General features: G+C 36.5%; 2 long non-coding RNA genes across 2 annotated transcripts in view; one reads left to right on the top strand and one right to left on the bottom strand.

Moving 5' to 3' along the window:
• The window catches only part of LOC129059976 (uncharacterized), a 40570-nt gene extending 36019 nt beyond the window's left edge, over positions 1-4551 (bottom strand). The window contains exons 1-2 of the long non-coding RNA XR_008526243.2: positions 2338-4551; positions 44-140 (exon numbers count right to left, since the gene is read on the bottom strand). This is a non-coding gene — a long non-coding RNA (uncharacterized LOC129059976). The remainder of the gene's footprint in view (positions 1-43; positions 141-2337) is intronic.
• A 3224-nt stretch (positions 4552-7775) lies between these two features.
• On the top strand, positions 7776-15201 carry LOC129059978 (uncharacterized). Its single transcript, XR_008526245.2, has 4 exons — positions 7776-9616; positions 12266-12420; positions 13102-13173; positions 15040-15201. It is a non-coding gene; the product is annotated as an uncharacterized LOC129059978 (long non-coding RNA).
• The last annotated feature ends 7258 nt before the right edge of the window (positions 15202-22459 follow it).

The raw sequence follows: 22459 nt of genomic DNA, 5'->3' as shown, positions 1-22459 counted from the left end.
TAACTTGTTCTTGGCCTCCTTTAAACTACTGTTTTTCATTTACCTCTTTTTGGTTTCTGCATTTATTTTTACCCTTCTCTGCCTTTCTCTTCATTTTGTAGTGTCTTCTTTCACTTTTTTTTAATCATTATTGGAAATAGCTGGAACACAGAAATGGAAGAGAAGTTACATTCAAGGAATGTAACATATTGGGAGTTCTTTATAATCATTTAGAAAGCATTTCATACAGAAGGGGGTGCTAAAAAATATGTATCTGAGCAATAAAGCCTAGCAAATAACTTCCAAAGCAGTTCTACTACTTACCCCAAATAAAGAAACCAAGAAATGGAAAATCACATATACAAAATAATTGTATACGTTTTAAATGTACAAGCTGTTTATTTCATAGAGAATTTTATTGTCTGACTATATTTTAAAAATGAAATAATGGTTCTTCTGCATTTTAAGGCAACAGTATTTTCTTGGAAAAGTAACATATATAATAGATTCACAATATAATCAACATAAAGGGTCTTTTGGATACAGTGCATATATGAACAAGAATCTGTAAAAGAAATTATTTGAGACTAAAGAGGAAAATCATTCATTATTACCATGTACTGTGCCTAGCTCTGCATCCTGTGCACATATTAATTTAGTACTTACTAAACATTAGAAAATTAATGAAGTGCTATAATAATTCTTAGACTTCAGATCAAACTACTCTTTAAAATCTGTTTTCACTCTCTATATAACAACATCTCTATGATAAGTCAGCCCTTTCTCAAAATCAGTGAGAATTCTGGCAAAAATGCTAGCTATCTGCAATATGATTTAATTCTATTAAAATAACTTCAATAAACCATTTGCATACTAGAAATTACAGACACTAGCTCATTTAGGATAAATTCAAACAATATAAAAATGTTGCTAGGAGATAGAAAAAAATAGCTAATTGAGTTCAGCAAAGGAAAGTGTCTTCATGATTCCAATTGATATATAATCATTTCATTCTTCACTAACACTCTTTGGATGCTACCCTGAAATTATGGAAAGAAACACAGCTAATCAACTATGAATTTTAGAATGTTAGTCAATTGTTTTCCATTTATAATAACTTGATCAATATTTCAATGGTAAACAGATTTTCAGAATTACAGTCTCCCTATAAAAATTTTGTAACTGTTTGCATTTCAGCCTTAAACAACGTGGTTCATTGCCCTATTTTATTTATGTAAAGTTATTTTGATGTCTAATACAAAACATCTTACTCTCTAATAGAAAGGATTCTACAACAGGTATGAATTTGAATTCATACATTCATTTATTCTGAATCATTATTTATTTATTTAAATATCTCTATCACCTAGTATATTGTGAGTTTCTTTAGAATAGAGCCTATTCATGGCCAACATGGTGAAACCCCATCTCTATTAAAAATAAAAAATTATCCAGGCATAGTGGCAGGTGCCTGTAATCCCAGCTCCTCAGGAGGCTGAGGCAGGAGAATAGCTTGAACCCAGGAGGCAGAGGTTGCAGTGAGCCAAGACCACGCCATTGTACTCCAGCCTGGGTGACAAGAGCGAAACTCCATCTCAAAAAATAAAAAAAAAAATTAAAAAGAAGAATAGAACCTATTCAAATCTTTATTCTCAATAACTAGACAGTGACCATATGCAGGATACATTTGATACATATTTGTATATCAGATTTCCTAACTGCTTGGCACAAAAAACTATATTGTTTTAAATTTTATTTTAGAGAGATAGAACATAAAGAGTCATCTCTCAATCATTCTTCTAAACGCGTAATCCTAGAGTAGAATCTCACTCTCCAGGCCATAAAACTTATGTGATCATAGAATGTTTCTGGTCATTTCATTTGGTCTGAAGACTGTTTTAAAATACTGTAACTCGGCAGGAAGTGTGCCTTTGGTGGTAGCAATGGTACAAGTGTAGACCCGTTGTCTTACTGTAGGACCACTTCACACTACATGTCATAATGTCAACTGTGAATGCATTTGAGTTTATGAAACTTACCTCCTGAGCCCAAAGTTTCAGAATTGAAAGAGCCCCAGGAATATATCTACCTAAGCCTAGATCCTAGAAAGTGTCTGTATGGTTCTATTAGAATCAGTGGTATATAAAACTTCTGAATAAATTATTACATTTGTTTTTTATTGCTGTGTAATAAGTTACCATAAATGTAGTTGCTTAAAATCATACTTTTTCATAATATTTCTGTGAATCAGGAGACCAGGCACAATTTAGCTGGGTCCTCTGCTAAGGGTCTCACAGGCTGCAAATGAGATATCAGTGGGGCTGCATTTCTTACTAAAGTTCGAAGTTTTCCACCAACCTAAGTGGTTGTCAGAATTAAGTTCCATTCCATACTGCTGTTGGACCGAGATCCTGCTCTCTTGCTGGATGTTGGCCAGGACTGGATCTCAGCTCCTGACCTTGTGATCTCACAGACCCTCTCACAATACAGCACCTTACCTCATCAAAGCCAGAAAAAGCCCAGACTTTTTTTTTTTTGAGATGGAGTTTCGCTCTTGTTGCCCAGGCTAGAGTGCAGTTGTGCAATCTCAGCTCACCGCAACCTCTGCCTCCCGGGTTCAAGCGATTCTCCTGCCTCAGCCTCCTGAGTACCTGGGATTACAGGCGTGCACCACCACGCCTGGCTAATTTTTTTTTTTTTAATTTTTAGTAGAGATGGGGTTTCTCCATGTTGGTCAGGCTGGTCTCGAACTCCTGACCTCAGGTGATCTGCCCACCTCGGCCTCCCAAAGTGCTGGGATTACAGGCAGGAGCCGCCACTCCCAGCACCCAGACCCATTTTTAAGAACGTTAACAAGATTGTATCAGGCCCACCCAGGATATTCTTCTTTTGGATGAACTCAAAATCAACTAATTTGACATAAATTACATCACAAAATCATCTCACTTTTGCCATATCACATGACCTAATCACAGCTGTGACATCCCATCATGTTCAGAAGTTGCACCCAAACTCAAGAAGAGGGGGTAATACAGAGGCCAGAAATCTTGGAGATCCTCTTAGAATTCTGCCTATCACAATCACAGATGCTTTTCAGACAACCATATTTCCCAGGATACAAAAGTGTGTTAACACATATAGATGTACACATATATTTATATAACACATAATCTATACAAATTTATATCACATTAGTTTAGTTTAAAATATTACTAGACTGTACCTGCCTATGCATACATATGTAGGTATATATAATACATGTAAATATATATATTTATTTATATATTTATTTTTCTTTCTAGTTGTCTTTCTCCTTTATTTGTACTTTTCCTCTTTCTCCTTCTTCTTTCCTTCCCCTTTTCCTGCTTCATCTTCTTTTCATCAACAAAATACCAAACAGAATTAATTTATATAAATTGTCGAAAAGCAAGAGACTTAATCTTTGACTATGAAAAATTAGGCTAATGTTTTTATTTTTATTCATAAAAGAGCATTTGGTGAAATGCCATGGTAGATTATATGTTTGTGTGCTACAAATGAGATGGAGTTTACTTTTACTCTCTAGAAAAGAAACCACTGTATCTTCTTAGCTATTCACGATTTTATATATATAAAAGTAAGCCATCTGAAAGAATCCTTAAGGAAATTAGGAACATTTTTAGAGGTTTCATGATAAAGTGAAATAAATTTTGATGGAGCCAATTCTCTTCTTTGTTCAATAGAAATTACTTTTTAAGAAACTGGATTAAAGTGACTTTACTCAATGTATCTGTCTAATGGATTTTTCTCAAATTTGCAAGGCATAAGAAAATAAAATGAGTAAGAAAGTGATATAGAGATTTTCCTATCTAATCAGAGATTTTAAAAGTCATTTTATTTGTAAGCATTCAGGAATGAGAATTAAAGGGAGAATTTTGCAGGGTGCTTACTTTGACATGGTAAGAAAAGCAAAAGTATGCATCATAAACTGGACCTCTGAGAGGTCCATACAAGGGAATTCCACCCAGAGAGGTCTGGTTAAAGGCCTATTCTACTATTAAAGAGCTCTGTCATTTAAGAAGAAAGTTCACTTTCTTCATGTATGGATTATGAATATGATTAACTTCTCTATCCAATTCTCAGGATTATTGTAATTAGTATGACAATAAAAAGAGCACAGATACACAACTCAGACAGAATTCTGTTGTAGTTCTGACTTTATTACTTCCTAACTACATGTACCTGGGCAAGTTATTTATCCAGCCTTAACCCAGGTTTCCTCACATGGCAAATAATACAGAGTCTCAAGGCAAACTTCGAGAATTAGAAAGACCCCCCCCCCCCAAGCTAGAGTGAAAAATGACTAGTGAAATGTTTCTGCATGTAAGAATACAGTGCAGAGAATGCCTACTTTCACATCCTCCCAACAACCTCATTCATTTATCTCAGAGTCAAATGTATAAAGCAAGAAAGACTAGAGAATGGGTAGAATTTACCTTTTCTGGGATCTGAGACTATTCAAAATGATTCTATATATCTGGACTTTATATTTGTTATTTAATTCATTATTGTTTCAAAATAAATGAATAAGTAACAAAACTTAAAAAAAAACTTTTCTGGATAAAAGGTGTTCCAGAACATTTATTCTTTATACTGTATCATAAAATCAATATAGAATGTTGAGTATAATATTCATTTATTCTAGACAGTTATTGCTTCATGTATGACATGAGGAAAACTTATCCATGCTCTAATATTTTGCATGCCCTAAAGTATAAAGGATACTTTATAGTAAGAAAGAATCCACTTTTTTTGAAGTTTTGCACAAAATATGGTTAAAAAATCATTTAGATGGTGACCAGAGTGACTCTGTGAAAGATAATAGATTACATGTTAGTTAATATGTAGGTAGCAAGGGAAAGGAAATAAATTCTAAACCTACATGTTTGAGCTGAAGAGAGGAGACTCTTTCTATTAAATTAGTTTGTATATATTGAGCATGGGAACTTCTGCTCTAAAACCATAATGTAAATATTCTGTTGAACCTAAGCTGCTGGAAGATGAGGATTAGGAAGACGAAGGATTCCTGTTTGCTTACAATCACTGTGCCAGGTTCTAAATAAAAGAAAATTACAGACTAAATTCTGCCACATATACTGCCATTTGTAAGCCCAACTCTTATTAATAAGCAGGCACAGAAACACTTATACAACCTGCTTTTGTCAACTTGATAAAGTCCCAGTTCTCTGGGTTTTGTGATAAAGCAACCACTTCCTGCATAAAAAATTCTCTAGCCCAAAAATATTTTAGAGGCAGAATTCAGTTAACCTAATATTTGAAACAGCCAGCTGGAATATTCTAACCTGTAACTACATTAGAATCCTGCCTTCAGTGACATTCTAAAAGATGAGGAGGAAAATGCTTTCCTGACTTGATTATCCTATATAAGCAGTGGGGGAAGTCTAACATAGTTAGATCTGTGTATGTTGAATACAACTAAATTCACATATAATTTACAGGCATCTTCATTATTCTCATTAAAAAGCCACTAACTTCACCAGTGAAAATCCTCTTCTAACATCCATTCACAAAGCCTCTGGTGTTGATCAGGGATAATAGCTAAACCACTTATAGTTGCCTTTTGATTAAATGTTATTACCCTTCATGTGTATAAAGCATTCCCTATTAGGAAAATTAACTGTCTCTTGAGTGAAATTGAATTAAGACATATATGACTTCCTATCTCTATGCTGAAATAGTGTAAAGCATATTTCCAGTGTCATAACACTCAGAAGTATTTATCTCCAATCCAGACCTCTCCTATAAACTTCAGACTCAGCATAAGTGGCCTACTAAACGTAATCAATAGCCTCCTGATTGGTTTCCTGTTACTGTCCTTAGCCCCCTATAGTCTATTATCAATACCACAAACAGTGGTTCTGGCTCCTTCTGATAGAAAGCTAGAACTGCTCAGAGCAAGGGTCAGATCTTATCATCCTGTGCATGAAACCCTTTAGTGCCTCCTCACCTCACAGAAGTAAGAATGAACATCTGACTGGGTCTTCAATTCCTCTGATCTTTCTGATCCTATCTCCTACTGCCCTCATCTGCTCACAGCAGGGAGTCTCAGTGGCTGCCTTAATGTCTCCTCAATCATGCCAGGTACTAACTTCCACCTCAAGGTGGACTGGACATGAGGCCTTCCTCTGCCTGGTTCCCATTCCTCATATATATGCATGGCTTGCTCCTTCACCTCCTTTAGGAATTTGTGTTAATATCATCGAATTATTTTCCCATGGCTGCTATAACAAACTACCACAGACTCGGTGGAATAAAACAATAGAAATTCCATTCTCTCACAGTTCTGGAGGGCAGAATGAAATGTTTCACTGGGCCCAAATCAAGGTACTGGGAAGGCCACAGTCCCTCTAGAGGTTCTACAGGGAATCTGTTCCCTGCCGCTCCTAGCTTCTGGTGGAAGCTGGACTTGTGGCCTCATCATTCCAATCTCTGCCTCTATGGTCACATTGCCTCCTCTTCTCTCTCTATAAAATCATCTCTGCCTCTCTACTACAAAGGTACCTACCATAACATTTAGCACTACCCGGATCATACAGAATAATCTCCTCATCTCTTAATCTTTAACTTGATCACATCAGGAAACTTTGCCTATATGTTAACATTCACATGTTCTGAGGCTGAACTTGTTTCCTATGGGGAAGATGTTTGTCAGTCTACCACAGTCATTTCTCATAAAGGCCTTCCCATAATGTCACAATTAACATGTCAACCATCCTCTCCCACAGCACTTTCTGTCTCCCTTCTCCGCTTTATTATTTTTTTCCAGAGCATTGATCACCAGATGACATTCCATATATTTACATATTTCTTATATTATTTGGCTTCTTCAACTATGAGTACCATGAAGCCAGAGTTGTCATCTTTTCTCTTCATTGCTCTTTCCCTAACACCTTGAAAGAACAATGTCTTTCATACAGCAAGCCTTAGATTAATATTTTTGAATGAATAGATAGATGAATGAAGGAAGAAAGGGGTTCAAGTATTTTAGTTGAATGGAAAATGTATCTAGTAAGTTAAAGGGCACCCCCTCAAAATATTTGTCCATGTCCGAATTCCCAGAATTAGTGAATATTAGCTTGTATGAGGAAAGAGTGAATAGTTGTAAAACATGTGATTAAGTTAAGGATCTTAAGAGGCAGAACTTATCCTGGATAGTCTGGCTGGGTCCTAAATCAAGCTCATGTATCTTTATAAGAAAGAGAGGCAGAGGTAAAATAGAAAGAGACACACAGAGGAAAAGACACAGAAGAGGAAGCAATGTGACCATGAATCACTCTGGCAATTAGAGTGGTGGGGCCATAAGTCAAGGCATGCCAGCAGCCACCAGGAGCTGGAAGTGGCAAGGAACATACCCTTCCCTGAAGCCTTCAGAAGCAGTGTGGCCCTGACAAAGACATTTTGATTTCAGACTTCTGGTCTCCAAAACTATGAGAGAACAAATTTCCATTATTTTAAGCCACCTAGCTTGTGGCAATCTGTTATTGCAACCCTAGGAAATTACTACAATGTGGACATTCTAAATGGCTTCTAATTATAGGAAGACAGATTATTTTAGGAAAGGCATTCTTATTTTGAATTTATTATCTGGGTTCCTGTCACTCAATTAAGAGCATAGACTCTGAAGTCAGAAGTCAGATATCCTGTGTTGCAATTATTTTGTTAACTTCTGAGGAACTTGGGGTCCATTGATCTTTTTGCCTTGGTTTTAGCACCTGTAGAAGAAGAATAAACCAATGTCTACCCTAATGGTAGGCCTGGAATTAAAATATTTAAGAATTACAAAGCAGTTAGAAATGTGCCTACACCTAACATGCATTAAATGTTGTCATTATTTTGCTATTATTTGCATTATATTATAAAAATCCAGTTTATTAGAAATACCTTAGTAGTGTGATAACATTTTTGCCCATCAAAAAGTATAAGAACACAATCTGTTCTAAAGGGGGTGATGGTCTAGGCATTATCACATTTTGATGGTAGGAGTAAAATTGCTATAACTGCAATGGGGGGCAATTGGTACTATTTATCAAAAGTACAAATTCACTTACACTTGTGAGATAACTTGGTTAGGCATTGCAGCATTGTTTTAATAGCAGAAGACTGGCAACCTAAATTCCAGCAATACAGGCCAAGTTAAAATATGGAATATTCATTCAATGGACTATTGTGAAGCAGTCAAAAAATGAGGCAAATATTTCCAGTTCTGGCAATAGAAGAGTAACTTTTTGCTAACCATAGTCCCACTGAGAATAATAGATATGCTAGACAAAATATAAATGTGTGTGTGTGTGTGTGTGTTGTGTGTTTGAATAAATGGCCAAGACACTGGAGAGAAAGAAAGCTCATGGAGGTAAGCCAGACATTCTATGCAGCTTTTCTCCTCAAATACTGCCAATTTGGAAGTGGCATAGAACCAAGAGGCTAAATACCTAGCAGTAAACAGCAGCTAAGAAGCTGAGTTGAACTTTTGAAAGTCTTATGGGGTTGGGGAGATAAAATTTTAAACATAATAAATAGAAAGATAGTTGGGAATCCTGAACTCATGATCTTGGAGGGAAGGGAAGGACAGAAGTAAGCCCAACAGTTGGTCCTGCTCTATCCCTTAAAACATTGCTCAGGTTGCCAAACATAGATCTGATAAGGAGTTTGCATGTAGAATATGTAGAGATTCCTACAACTTAACAACATATAAACAACTCAATTTAAAAATTGGCAAAGTACTTAAATAGACATTTCTTCAAGGAACATCAACAAATGGCCAATAAGCAGATGAAAAGATTTTCAACATCATTAGTCATTAGGGAAATGAGAATCCAAACCACAGTGAGGTATCATTTCACACCTACTGGGATGGCTACAATAAAAATGATGAATAATGACAAGTAATGGCAGGGATTTAGGGAAACTGAAGCCTTCATATGTAGCTGACAGTGCAATGATGCAGCTGCTGTGGAAAACAGTTTAGTGGTCACTCAAAAAATTAAACATAGAATTACCATACGACCAGTAATTGCACTCCTAGGTGTATACCCAGAAGAATTATAAACAGGGACTAATCAGATACTTGTACACAAATGTTCACTATAGCATTATTCACATAGCTAAAAGTTGGAAATAACTCATGTCCATCAACAAATAAATGGATAAAGAAAATGTGAGTGGCAGAGTGCGGTGGCCAACACCTGTAATCCTAGCACTTTGGGAGGCCAAGGCGGGAAGATCACAAGGTCAGGAGTTCAAGACCAACCTGGCCAATATGGTGAAATCCCATCTCTACTAAAAATACAGAAGTTAGCCAGGCATGATGGCAGGCACCTGTAGTCCCAGTTACTCAGGAGGCTGAGGCAGGAGAATCACTTGAACCCGAGAGGCAGAAGTTGCAGTGAGCCGAGATCAAGCCACTGTACTCCAGACTGGGTGACAGAGCAAGATTCCATCAAAAATAAAAGTGATAAATACATTCAATGGACTGTTATTCAGCAATAAAAATAATGAAATTCTGATGCATGCTACAACATGGATAAACCTTGATAACATTATGCTAAGTGAAGTAAGCCAGACAATGAAAACAACACAGGTAGTTTGATTTCACTTATATGAAATTATCTATAAGCAGCTAATTCATAGAGACATAAAAATTAGAGGTTAAGAGAGGCTAGAGAGAAAGAGAATAGAAAATTATTACTTAATGGATGCTGAGTTTCTGTTTGAATGATGTAAATATTTTGAAAATAGATGTGACAGTTGTACAACATTGTGCATATAAACTAATGTCACCATGGGCTTCTGGATTGAGTTGGGCACTGTAGGGGCCAAGATGGCTCTCTGAAGTTCTGCTGGAAAAAAAAAAGAAAAAAAACTCATAAAAGGCTTATTAATTGGTGAAAATGTAACAAATTTATTTAACATCTATGCAAGGGAACTTTAAGAATGGTGACCCAAAGATACAAGAGAGATTGTCTATTTTTATACTTAGGTTCAAAAAAAACAGTTGTGTAAAAATATGACAGTTGTGTAAAAATATGATTAAACAAAAAGGGCATAATCTCATACAAATAGATGGAGTCTGGAAGCCCAGCAAGGCCAGTCTGTCTAGATTCTTCTTGGCCCCTTTGAGCGTCATTTCTTCCCTCCGGGGGTGGGGCGGGACCCTTTCTGGAATGGGGGTCTCAGGACCTACAGTCAAACAACTAGGTCAGATAATTTCTTTATGGCCAGTTTTCACACAGAAAATCATAAGGAAAGTTAAAGTAATATTTTTAGGTTTTATGGCTGGCTTTGGGGGAAAGGGATTCCGGTTTCTACGAAAATCCTTGGGGAAAAGGAATTCTAGTTTCTATGGTCAGCCTTCGGGGAGAATAGATTGAGGGGCAGGAGGGCAAGAGAAGGTCAGGGAAAAACTTTTGCTTCTGTGGCTGCTGCTGAGGCCTTCATTTGGGGGTATTATTTTCTGAGCTCCAGAGGCACCAGGATTTCTATTGTTATTCCCACATTTTCACACCACACATTACACATACTTAGCATTCAAATTATATTAAACAAATATTTGACTGTCCACCTTCTTCCTATTGTCCTTCCTTCCCCTGGCCTGCCATACTTTCTTTCTCTTAATATCTTTTAATTCAAAAGTTCAAGAACAAAAGGCTGTTCTTGGCATGCAGCAAAAATATTTTAAGAAAATTTCTTGATTTAAATTTAAATGAGCAGTTCATTACACAACATGTATGAATTAAACAGAAATATTGTTGGGAAATATAATTAAAAACAAAGCCTTTTTCCAACCCGGAAATCCTCTCCTTAAAAGTAGTAGTGGAAAACAAAAACAAAAACTTTTATTATCAATAAGCACTAAGCCAGACTGTGATGTACATCACCATCAATCCACTAAGAGACTGCAAAGACAGAAATCTCACCCTTTCATGTAGACAAGCAGATACAACCTATTACATACATGTTTTCAAGATAAACAATGACTAGTCCTTGACAAGAACATTTGTCACAGGTAATTCATCCTCACTTTACCTCATCATTGAGGTGACCATCTGTGTTAGCTAATTAGCTGTATCCAGAGGAAAAACAAATTCCTCATCTCTATATGAGAGGAGGTAGTTTTGCAACCCTCCAGCTGAAGTTAGGCTCCTACCTTAACCACATAAACAGAGATAGAGGTGCTATCTCCCTTGACATTTGCATTTCAAAGAAATCCCTCCCATGTTCTTGAGAAAGATGTAGCTAGGTCATAGAGGTGACAAAAGGCCTATCCAGTCTTCAAAAGGATTTATATATGTTTCAAAGACACAAGAAAGTATTTAAGATATTCTAAGATAAGTGCTTTAAGAAAAAGGAGGGGAGAGAGCTCTTACCTCATTCTTAACAGAGAGAACTAAGCCTCTTACTTTTAATTTGCATTTGTTCTTACAATATGCAAATCCGTCTTAAATTTAATTAATCTCACTGTGCAATCTTGGTATATTTCATTCCAGTCATTGATATATGTGTGTATCTATCATTTTACTTAGCCATTTTATTATTTATTATTTAATGTTATTTATTACTCATATATTTCCTCAGGTATTCAGATCTTTCTGTAAATTCTAATGTGAATAGTCACCTTTGATCTGTAAAAAGAATAAAAAACAAACAAAGTGATTCATAAATGACTAAAGGCTTAGTTTACTCTTAGGAAATATTACATATATTTGAGATGGAGTCTTGCTCTGTCACACAGGCTGACATGCAGTGGCACGATCTCGGCTCACTGCAACCTCCACCTCCTGGGTTCAAGCAATTCTCCTGCCCCAGTCTCCCAAGTAGCTGGTATTACAGGCATCTGCCACAACACCTAGCTAATTTTTTTTACTTTTAGTAGAGACAGGGTATCACCATGTTGGCCAGGCTGGTTTCAACCTTCTGACCTCAAGTGATCTGTCCACCTCAGCCTTCCAAAGTGCTGGGATTAGAGGTGTGAGCCACCGTGCCTGGTCAGAATATATACACATTTTTTTTTTCTTAATTTTTCTACAGCTAGAAACTCAAACCCGCAGGATTTCAGTGTGATGCTTGAGATGACCAACATGACTACTTTGTTGTGAACCATGTTTTGTGTATTGATTATTTCAAGAAATATTTATCCTCTAAGGAGCTTGCAAACTATCCAGGAAAAGAATGTAGCACAATGAATTGTTATGTATTATTCCATTTGTTTTAATAATAGACATCATGTTAGTCCATTTTCACAGTGCTATGAAGACATACCCGAGACTGAGTAATTTACAAAGAAATAAGGTTTAATTGACTCACAGTTCCGCTTGGCTGGGGAGGCCTCAGGAAACTTAACAATCATGGTGGAAGGGGAAGCAGGCACGTCTTACATGGCAGCAGGTGAGAGAGAGAGTGTGTGAGAGCACAGGAAAAACTACCCTTTATAAAACCATCAGATCTCCTGAGAACTCACTCACTATCATGAGAACAGCAAGGAAGAAACTGCCCCCATAATCTAATCATTTCCCTCCCTCCACACGTGAGGATTACAGGTCTCTCCCTTCACACGTGGGAATTACAATTCCAGATGAGATTTGGGTGAGGATACAGAGTCAAACCATATCAATAAGCAATATGTTATGGGGAGAGAAGTGGGAGTGGTTAAGTTGGCCCGGAAAGTTCAGGAAGAACTCCACAGAAGTTAAAAGTACAGTCTAGCCAGAGGGAGGAGCTTGAGCAGAGGAAAAGACTTACGGGAAGGTCTGGCATACTTAAGCAATGGATTGTGAATTCCAGTGGGGTTTATCAGATTTACCTAGGGAGTTTATTGAAAATATGGATCCAGAGACTCCATATCAGTGTTCCCAAAATTTTTTACATTAATGCCCACCCGTTTTGATTTCAATGCCCCCTGAGTTTGTGAATCACTGCTTTAGGGCTTATGCCTGGAACCCAGTACAGATGAGAAGTGGGAGAGACAAGCAGAGGCTAGATAATGAAAAGCTTTGTGGGTTGTCCCTAGAGAGGCTGAATTTTATCCTGAAAGTTTTTGGCCAAGATTTGTCATTAATTTCCACCTAGGCTGGGCATTAAAAGCCTGAGGATATGAGAGGAAGAAAGAAAGTAAAAGAAGAAACGAGTCAGGATTGAGAAGTGAGTGTTAATTTAGGCTCTCCTCCTTCCCCACCAGCCAGGGGCAAGCTGTTTCTGCTACTTTAACTGTTTTCTGTCCTGGCAAGGACAAAGCACAATTTATTAGAAAAGATTTTTCCAAGGAAAGCATTTTGCTTCCAGCTGTGAATCTGCCTGCTGTTCTTAGAGTCATAAAGAAGCCTCTGCTGGTAGGTATGGTCGCTGTTTCAAGGAAGAAAGTTAAAGTCTACGTTTTGGAAAGTATGGGGGAAGAACCCCTTTCTTCTCCCCATCCGTGGAATACATTATGTGTAAGCAGAAAAATATGCTGTGTTTAAGTGAGGTGTTGAGGAGGGGCAAGCTCACCTCCTACCTTTCACATATCAATTATGACTGAAATTAAGACATCTATACATATAAAAGCACAAAATGTATTTTAAAACTTACAAGAAGGAAAGCAGTGACATTCCAATACCTACTGAGAAGGCTTAAGATTTTCTAAAATAATGTAATGAGCTAAAATGGCATTGGAACCTTCCAGAGCACTAGCTGTTACACAGGACTGCTTATTGCATGGCTTCTCAGCCTCAGCATTATTGACATTTTAACTGGACAAATTTTTGTTATTGTTGGGATAGGCCTGTGTATTATAGGATGTTCATCAGCAGTTCTGGCCTCTGCCTGCTAGATTCCTGAAGTACTCTTTACCAGTTGTGACAGCTAAACATGTAACAAATACACAAATATTGCCAAATATCTCTTAGAAAGGAGAAGACCAAAATTGCCCCTGGTTGAGAACCAGTCATTTATTAATAACATATGGAGATGAGATCGTTCTGCAAATTCAGTAATTTAAACCCCCATATAGAGAGGATATAAGTCTAATCTAGATCAAATTTATTAATGTTTCATAAATTCCGCCTAAACCCAATTATGTTAATGCACGGGTTTATCATTCTGTTCATAAACAGCCTATAGTAATGATTGAGGAGTTAAGGCTTGGAGATAGACTTTCATAAAAATCTTAATGACAAGCATGCCACTCATTTTCATTTTTTTTCCGGGTATTAAATTGTATCCCAGGGTCCCAAAGAATTAATACAACTCAAAACCATCACTGATGTATTCCTTTCTGGATCCAATTACATGGTCTATAGTAAAGCCCTGTAGCTCCCAGAGGCAGAATGGGGGAATAAAAAGTAAATCCATTCTCCACTTAAAATTTCTACGTATTCCACAGACCATCAGAAAGCTTCTGAAGTCAGTGTCTCTGAACTCCAAATACTGCTGATTCACAGTGTCTCTTTCACTTATGACCCTGACCTATCTATGCAGAATTTGGGGTTCATTTTCTTTGGAACGACCATTCTTAGATGTAAAAGTAAATTTGACTCCCAAAAAGAGTAAGGCAATAACTAACCTCGAACCATTCTGAGTGTGACTTCTATAGATCTCATTTCAATTTTTTGCCTCTAAAGAGTCTTAAATCTAAAATACTTACTTAAATTTGACAGTAAATACTGGTACCTTCCCCAGTGTTCACAACTCCATTTCTAAATGTATTTTCAGTGATATATTGCTTGGGTAAAATTTATGTGTTCTATACTTATGGAAACAACTTAACTCTCCAAGAATAAATGTATGGTTAAATAAATTACTCTACATCTATATACAGCCATTTAAAAATTATGGCTGAGAAGAGTAATTACCAACATATTTATGACATAAAGTAGAAGTTATAAAGGTAAAATAGAAAATTATATACAGTATGATCTTTAGTATACATACATAAATATACATATGATTTTATAAAGCATTTTACCCATCAAATGATAAATATTTCAATTCATGTATTTATTTTGTATTTTTTCTCTGCTTTTCTCAAAGCCTCCATGTCAGAAATGAAGAAGGAATCTGCACGTTCAGACAAAATAGACCTACTGCCCTCTAGACACTTCCTTCAGCCTCTCAACTTAAGGTAAACTTCTGTGTCTTCATTCTTATCATTTTTGTACCAAGAAATACTGGACATCCTTCATCCCCAGCAGATTCTATTTCCATCTGGCTCTGTCTGTCCTCTTTTATGACTAATCTCCTGAGAGTTTTTCTAATTCATCTATGAACTCAAGGTCAATCATCAGTGAAAGCCTAGTCATTAGAGAAACTTTAATGTCAATCACTTCTGTAGACATTCTTTTTGTGTTTTGCTCTAACAGGAATCTGACTCTCTCCTGTGGACTCCGTTCCTTGAAATCCAAAACTTAAAGTATAATAATAATAAAATTTAAAAAAAAAAGAAAGAAATCCAGCCAAGCAGAAATTGAGTTGATTCTTCTATCCCTTGTACCTCTCAGCTCGGAGAAGTCCATTTTATTCCACATTGTCATTCACAAACAACTGATTAAAAGAGGGACAACGTGGTTTCACTGAGCAAACATAGCCCCATGTAGGAGTGGGAAAAAGCACAAGGCAGTGACAGACTGAAACTCTCTGGAGGAGTCATTCACCTCAGCTGACTATGAAGACTCCATGTGGGACACCATAGAGACCTCTCCATTCTTAATAACTGCTCCCTATAGTACTATAATCCTTGGACTCTGTTGTTTCAACATTCTATGGTTTATTAATGAGATCCAATATGAGTTCACTCCTGTCCATTATAGTTGCTTCTTATGAAAAGAAAGGAGATCCTATGAGGTTTTGTTCCATCTGTTCAGTACCTCCAATGCCAACAGTATGATCTCCTTTCTCAGAAACACAGAAAACCAGACATACTGGGGTGGGCATGATTCACATTTCTCCTTAGCTAATGCATGACCTCCAATCATATTCAACCCATGCTCAATTCATCATTTGCTTATGCTGTCTGCCAACCTAGAAAATCTTCTAGTATTTGTGTATTCTGTCACCACATAATACTAATACTCTGAAATTAATTGTGTTTTCCACTACTTTTGCATACCATCCAAAATCTTGCACACTAAGCAAGGATTGACCTTTAAAATGCATATTTATTTTTACGCATTAGCACTTTGGAGAAAGAAAGAAATCCCTTCTCCTTTTTATAATTGAGTGCTCAGCAGTCGTGGGCTCGTAGTTGACATCTAACCAAAAAGCATAACATCTACTGGTAGCTTCAGCCCAAACACCAATAAGCTGGATACATTTGTGTCAGTTCCTTACTTTCTCTATCAGTTTTTTTCACTTGAATGGGCTGAACACAATAAATGATTACTTAGCAACTAAACTTCATATTAAGCAAGCAATTATTGTGTGCCAAGGACTGTGCTAAGCAGTGTCAACATTCTGTGGTGACTTACAGATTCATTTCTTAGCAAACGTCTCTGTGGTTTTTAAAGTTTATATTCACTATATTTTGAAACATTTGAACAGTTACGACTGCACTTTTAGAAACATTCACCTTCCAATGTCTAAATGTTGCTGGGATTTTAGGCTTTATTTTATTCAAGATTTTTAATATTTTCCAAGTATTATTGATCATACAAATAGGAATGTTCCTGGCAAGATATTTCAAGAAATATTAATAGTTATTGGCAGAATTGGATGAGGAAGTTAATTAGAAGTTATTGAGGACACATTCTATTTGTTAGGTTCTGCACATATGTTCACTAATTTAGGTATTATTAGTCCCATTTTATGACTAAAAATACAGTCAGGGAAAGTAATGGTCACATAATTACAAAGGCAATGCTAAAAGCCAAGTTTCACCTGTTGACCTCATCTAAGCGCAAAACCCTTTAATACACCAGAGTACCACACTTCTGTGGAAAGGCAGTGATTCATTCTGGTCATTTTCTAGCATATATAATATTGGCCACATTTCCTAGTAACCCACTATTGTTTAAATAAAATGCCACACAGCTCGGGTCAAAGGGGCCATTATTTTCTGTTGACTTCCTTTTCATTTCTTTGACACTATATTTTGCTGTCTCTTCTCAAAATTCCTACAAAAGCATTTTGATGCTAAAGTCGAGCTTGGAATAGAAGTTTATAAATGTTTAGAAGGAAATCAGAAATGCAATAACTGCTTTATTAAGTATAAGAGATTACTATACACTGAGTTTAATTAAAACTATGGGAGCTGGTGCGATGGAGAGACAGATAATCCAGATCAGACCGGTTTCTACAAATTCCACTCCCTTTCTGCAGATCACACCCTGAGAATAGGACAGTGCTCCCTGGTATCAAAGGAAATGGCCAGATCTCACAGATTAACCCTTGCAGGTACATTGCACAAACCAATAAAGTTTCAGTATCATCAGTGCCACCTTCAGGGGCATAAATGAAATAGCAAATTTTTCTATTTCTCAAATGTTTTTAGAATTAATGCTGGAGCAGGAATATATGCTAATATGTATCTTTGTACATTTTCTACAACCAATATAGTTTCCTAAATTTTTATAATAATATATTCCATTGTAATGAGCTATATGCTAAGATTTCCCAATAGCTGATAACTCTTTAATCCCAGTATAAATATGTGAAGAATTTGTGGCTAAATATAAAATAGGCTGGGGAAAAATTGTTAGTGGTTTTCAGATATGTAATATTAGTCAAAATTGGTGTCAAAAAGGACACTAGTTGGCAAGACGCGGGATTTTGTTGTTGTTGTTTTGTTGTTGTTTTAGCTTACAGAAAAACAGAATGAAATCATGGATCTTTTAGAAATCCTACCTCTTGTTCCCTGCCAACTGCTGAAAGCATCTGTAATAAAAGCAGTGCCTAATGCAGTTTGGAAAGAGGGATACATGTGCCCAAAGGAAATCCAATTAAGACAATATATAACAACAACAAAAAAGATATGTGATTTAATGCCAATGGTAATAATTAATTATAGTGAATTTATTTAACCAATAAGTGATTTAATTTTTATCAAAACTTGGAATTAACTACCATACTTAGCCTTTTGATGGCATGTTCTGCCCCTCCCTGACCCTATTTCTGCATGACTTTCTGCCCAGTGGAATGCACTCTGTAGGCCCCAAGGTCTTCAGCTGCTGGCACTTCTCCAGGGGGCTCCCTTGGAGATCAATTCTTTCTATTTTCTGGACCTCATTATGATTATCAAGCTTTCTCTATGCCAAATGCCTCTAATTCTTATTTCATTCCTTGGGCTCTATGAATTACTGTTGCTGGCTGGTTCTATTAACTTGAATGAGTATTAAGTGCTAATCTTGTCTCCTCTTCCAGTATAACTTTTAACAAACATTTAAACTAAACATTTAAGTTTAGTGTTTAGCTTCGATCCATATTGAATATTCTGGTGGAAATTTCCAGTGCTATGGCTTGTGATTGAAAGAATTATCATGAATATGAGATATAGTTAAATGTAACCGAGATAACACTAAATATATAGATGAGAACATTAGACTCTACTCATGTCCCTACAATTAGCCATCTATGTGATAATGAGCAGGGCATTCCTCACTTTCTAGATCCCAATTTTACAGTTGTAAAAGGAAGTCATGAGACACACAACCTGTAAGCATCCCTCTAAGTCTCCAGGATTCTTGCTTTATAGAGTTACAATGCTAAGACATATACGTGTGAACAAACATAGGTCCAAATTCTTAAAGAATGTTGTCTTTAGACCTAATTGGTGAAAACAATCTATAATTATAAAATGCACTTGAATAATTTAACTGAATCTCCATGGTATTCCATGTGTGTATCAGTTAAGACAGGTTAGGTTATACGTTTTTAACAAGCAATCCTCAAATCTCACTGCCAGAACACCACTTTACTTGCTGCTGTTGCAAAGTCCACTGCAGTTTCAAGCAGTTCTCCAGAACACCTCTCCTCCTTGTTTTGGTTTAATGCTCCAAGTTGCTTGGATCTTATTCTACCTCTGTATTATGATGTGCTTCTGTGAACAATGAAAGCAGATGAAAGGCAGTGTGGAGAGTTGAACACCACCAATAAACGCTTATCCACAGTACTGCTTATATAGCCACACTTCGTCTTTTAAGGGAAGATATGTAGTCACACCTAACTTCAATAAAATAGAGAATAGTGATCCACACATGTACCCAGAAGTAGAAAAGAATCAGATATTGGTGAAGAGAAGTAATACTTACTACAATGTAACATGGGCATTGAGAATCATCAGAAATTCAAAGTAACAGCCACAATGGGTAATATAATGTGTTTACATGAGAAGACAATGAATACAAAACACAGTAACAGGTCTACAGAAGTCTGCTGGAATTCCCGCTGTAAAGATACTCATGGACTTGTGGATTCATTTTTTTATTCATTTAGCATTTAACTAATATTCATTCTTTGAGTGCACACAGTGTGCCAGGTACCAGAAATAAAGCTGTCCCTAATTTAACACATTTAATTCATTCCTGAAAACACTGCTGACAAGTGAAAAATCATTAAATGAAAAATAAATTTCCATTAATTTCAGGGGGAACAATTATGATGCATTCTATTCCAACTGGAGATGCTCAAATAATTTTCACAGATAAACATATCAGTTTAGCAGTGTAAACAAGTTTAAGTAGGTAATAAACAATAATTGAAAAGTAAAAAAAAAAGTTTGCAGATAAATGAATACACAGAAAGGGACTCGTCATGTTTATGAGACCAAAAGAAGAGATAGCTAGAAAGGGAGACAGAAAATATTATATACAACGGATATGTAGAATGATCATTACATATAGCAGATATGAAGAATGATCATTATATGTAGCAGGTATGTAGAATTTATCATTGGAATCAGGACAACTTTGTGCATTGAAGCCAGTGCTATGGATAAATATACACTGGGACAATAGGCATAAACCAGTACCCTCCTGGGAAAACTAAGAATTATGCTCATTATACTCATATGCAATGTTATTTATGAGAAATCATGAGACAAATGTTAAAAGCTGGTGTTTCAGGGGGCACTCCACCAATCACTGACACATCTATCACAGTTTCAGTTTACACAGTCCAGCACACATTCATTTTGACAAGCAGGAGGTAGCATAGGGAGAGTGGTCAGCAACCCTCTCTGGTGTTAGTTTGGCCAAGCTTCCCAACCTCCCTCAGGCACATGCTAGCTAGCAGTCTGCAAGAAGCCTGCCTGAGCCAGACTGCATAACAATTCTGAGGGCACTCACCCCCTGCCACAGGTCCCCTATTTTCAGTCAGGCAGTGCTTGACTGTAAGAAGCCTGACTGATACTTATCTCAAGTTAATCTGCACAACTGAAAAGATTTGTGTACAAAGTCCACAATGCAAAAAAATAAAGCTATAGACACAATCTGAATATAAGCAGCTGTTTATATCCTTTAAGGCCAGCTGTAATGGGACTTGTATTTTTGGCATTTTCTAACCTGAACCTCCTCGCTCCATGTAGGGAATCACTGAAGAGTTAGAAGCAAAGAAGTGCAATGGTCCTACTTGGGTTGACCCTATTTGGGTATTTGTTTTGTCACTCACAATGTGCTTGTCTGTAAATAAATTAATTAATCTGTCTAAGCCTCAGTTTTCTCAACTGTAGAGCATAAATAATACGATTTATATTTCAGTTATTGAAAGAATCATATGAATCAAGGTATGCAAAGTGCCTGGTATATTAGAGATCCTTTTCCTTTAATAATTTTGAAATGCCAATAAAGACACTTACATGTCAGGTATTAGTCTAAGTGCTTTATACCTATTAATCCATTTAATACCCATAGTAACCAATGAGGTAAGTATCATGTTTGTTTATACATGAGAAAACTAAGACATGGTGGGGGAAAGGAGGGCTAACTAAATTGTCAACTTCACAAAGTGAGAGGGCTGGGATTTGAACCCAGCAGTCTGAGTCAGGAGTCTAGTACTTTTAATCATCACACCGTTCTGCCTTCCCACCTGGTCCCTGTCACTTTCTTATATTTCATTTTCTGTCCCTAACTATATACCAATTCCATTGCTTGACCCTATTGCTTCCTTTCTTCTCTGACATCACAGAACAAGTTACCTACAGGTTCTTATTGTCAGGGAAGTTTTCATGGAAAATATGATATTTAAGCTGTAAATCATCCTCTTGCCAATTTTTGGACATCCTAAAGTGTACCTATTGTTTAGTGTGTGTTTTCAAAATCAGTAATTTTTTAACATCAAAATCATTTTTTAAAAAGTAATCAATGTATTATACTCTTGTTATGATTGGTATTAAAAATATTTGCCAGGCACAGAGGTTCGTGCCTATAATCCCAGGACTTTAGGAGGCCAAAGTGGGAGGACTGCTTGAGCCCAGCAGTTCTAGAGCAGCCTAAGCAACATAGTGCAACCCTGTCTCTACAAAAAGTTAAAAAAATTAGCCAGGTATGGTGGCACACATCTGTGGTCCCAACTACTCAGGAGGCTAAGGCAGGAGGATCTCTTGAGCCAAAGAGGTCAAGGCTGCAGTGAGCCATGTTTGTGCCACTGCACTCCAGCCTGGGTGACAGAGGGAGATGCTGTCTTGTCTCAAAAATAAAAGAAAATTTGTCTGAACCTCAAAAAGATTAGATATATCTGAGATAGATGTTGAATAAAGGATTTAGTCTGAATGAAGACTGGCATTTTATTATTATAAACACCTGTGTCAAGCTCCTTTCTCAAAACAAGAGATTAAACAACTGGCAAAGAATTCAGTAGTAATATGGATTTGTTCAAAATATTTATTTTGGCAAATTTTCCATATAGCAAGTTATTGAATATGTATTTACTGAGAAGATATCTTGGGAACCTTATTTTGTCCTATTACACATTTCTTTTCTCCTGAAGATCATAGCTTACTATCTTAAATTTACAGCACTTTCCAAAAAATTACTTGTAGGAAAGGAGAAGATCTATCAAAAGTCAAATTCAATTCAAAGTTGAGAATCTAGGAAAACTGTCTTTAGCTGATAAGGAGAAAGAAAGAATTATTATTATTATTATTATTATTATTATTATTGCTTTTCTTAGTGTATGTACTCTTCCCATATTGAACAATGTAAAATAATTCCCAGCAAGTTGACTACCCAGAAAATCAGGTACCCAGAAAACTACCCAGAAAAGCAAATGTCTGTTTCTCTTCTCCACCCTGCTTTCTCCTTGTGTTGACCCTGAGCCAAACAATTGACGGGCACAAGGCCATAATCTTTGTAACAGAGACTTCAGGATGTATAAACTCCTCATTGTTGTTGTTGTCTACTTAAGTTCTAAGCTCCAAACAGTAACTCAAATAGATGTATGATAATTTAAAATATCAGAATTTATATTTCAAGAAGGCAGAGAATAGAACAGAACTCCTCAATTTATAGACATGGAATTAAAA

This window comes from Pongo abelii, chromosome 5, assembly GCF_028885655.2.
Source record: "Pongo abelii isolate AG06213 chromosome 5, NHGRI_mPonAbe1-v2.0_pri, whole genome shotgun sequence".
In the NCBI taxonomy this organism is placed as follows: domain Eukaryota; kingdom Metazoa; phylum Chordata; class Mammalia; order Primates; family Hominidae; genus Pongo; species Pongo abelii.
This window is presented reverse-complemented; position numbering and strand designations above follow the sequence as displayed.